The sequence below is a fragment of the Porites lutea genome, chromosome 6 (genome assembly GCF_958299795.1).
Source record: "Porites lutea chromosome 6, jaPorLute2.1, whole genome shotgun sequence".
NCBI classification, from domain to species: domain Eukaryota; kingdom Metazoa; phylum Cnidaria; class Anthozoa; order Scleractinia; family Poritidae; genus Porites; species Porites lutea.
In genome coordinates, this window is record NC_133206.1 from 28,150,328 (window position 1) to 28,152,623 (window position 2,296).

Consider the following 2,296-nt stretch of genomic DNA (forward strand, 5'->3'; position numbering starts at 1 on the left):
CGGTGATGGAAAAAATGGTATTCGCCACGGAAAGGAAGACTAACTCGTTGCGTACTTTTCTGGTTAATTCTGCTGAACAGTACAGTTCTAGATCTGTCGTCGCCATGTCTCTGCAAAGCAAGTCAACGCACGCACTTTAATAATTAGCCTTTTCCTGCTGACTTGTCAAGCTGTGGCTTCTATGCTGAAAAGCAAGGTAACATTGACGTTTCCATTTACATTTAATTTTAACACTTACAAATAATTCATCTCTACTACAAATTTTAGAAACTCAAATGAAACGATATTGTAATTTCTAGTCAGTTTCGAGCAAAAATAAAGCCATTCAATATGTAAATGCTCGCGCAATTTGATTCAGACTGTCCTCCTGTCATTTTTTGAAGTCTTTACTTTCTCAATGCGTTCTAAAGTGACAATAATATTAATTACCTCTCAGAGCTCTGAACACGAAGTGCGAGTTAATTGAACGGCCAATATAAGAATTTGGGAAAGGAAACAACATTGATGAAATCATGAATTTCAGGATAGAGTGCTTCCCAAAAAGACACATAATACCGTATTTTAAATTAACCATTAACTTAGTGTTATTCGCCTAAGGCGAAGTGAAAATTCACTGCAGTCAACAGTAAGATATCAAAATGACTGATCTTGAAACGAATAATAGGAGAGAAAAGAGGGTCTCAATGGGGTGGTAGCTTTTACGGTTATCGGCTAAAATTTTGGCTCTTTTACGGCTATCGGTTAATTTTTTCCAGTTACGGTTAACAACAAAGTTAAAAATTAATTCCTTTTGTTTCAAGGAGTTAAATATTAATAAACCGGTATTTTTTTTGTATCTTTAAAGCAAAATAAAGGTCTTAGGATCATCTCGGGATGAAATAAGCCATTCTTTTGAAAAATTTTAACATTTGATAGATCATACTTTTGATGAAGTATTCCACTTCTAATATTATTTTACCCATACAAATGTCAATAGTCAATTTAAAATTAATCTTTCTGAAAAAGCAAAAGCAGACTGACGCAAACGCTTAACTCAAGGCCGGTGCGCGACATTCATTTATAACAGAAATGGCCGTTTGCACACTAGCGGCGGATTATTCGGGTGAGACGGGTTATCCGTTTGATAATTCGCGTCAGATAGGTAATACGTCTTAATTTGAAAATGGAATGGTTTTAATTTTGAATCAGAACAATCCACCTGGCTTTCTCCGTCAATTTTGACGGACAATTTAATTGAAGATGGATTATCCATTTCAGGCAGCCTATGTACAGCCGCCCCTCCCCTCAGAAGGAGGAAGGGAGAAGGAGTGTCTGTGGGGGAGGGGGTGACTGTACACAGGCTAGTCTCAGATGGATAATCCGTTTCTAGCTCTAGTGTGAAAACGGCCAATGTAAAACAATTCCTGTGTCCAGTGTTTTTAATGATAGCGAAGGACTGTACAGAACGACTGTCTGCCGTTGCCTTGTCCGTAGGCCTCATTATTCCGCGCGGATGATGCGTTTCGGGTCACGTGGTCCGAGCGAGTTTTTTTCTCAGATACGCCACCGAAATGCCTTGACCGAGATTGCGTGGGAAGACGCCGTAGCGTCAGAGAAAAACAGGGAATTGTTACATGGAATTGTTGTTTATCGTCGACGTGTTTTACAAAGAGTGACATCTCTGTGTGTTGCTGTTATTTCGAGGGCACGACCTCTAGAAAATCTCAAATATCAATCCCCAGCAAGAAGCCAGATTTTCCCTATGGAAAAAATTAGTTCCCCGAGAGAGCGGCAGCGGAAATGGAGCCTAGGTCTAGGTGACCTAGGTCGACACCTAAAAGCTAGGCGCTTGGCCTAACGGACGAACGCAGTCAAAGTAGCCGGGAAATAAAAACGCAACCTTAAGCGAGTTTAGCACCTTCCTTAAAACTAACAAATCCAGGCAACAATTTCTTTTACGGTTAACTCTTTCTTACCCTATTTACGGCTAACGGTTGAAATTTTTCAATTTTTACGGCTATCGAGTCGGCTTAAATTTTTGGCCGTTTTACGCCTATCGGTTAACCCCATTGAGACCCTCAGAAAACAAGAAGTGACTGCAAATATATAACAGTTCTCAATTATCCACGCATTCAACATAAATGCTGACTATAGTGAAGCAATGCAATAATCTTTCTCTGAAAAACTGCCTTTTTCCCCCGACGTTTTGTGAAGAATTACTTTTAGAGATACCTTATTCTTGCTAATTTTCGCGATTTTTGAGAAATTTAATGTGCGCGTATACTGAAAGATTGCTCGAAATTTTAACGCGCGAAAT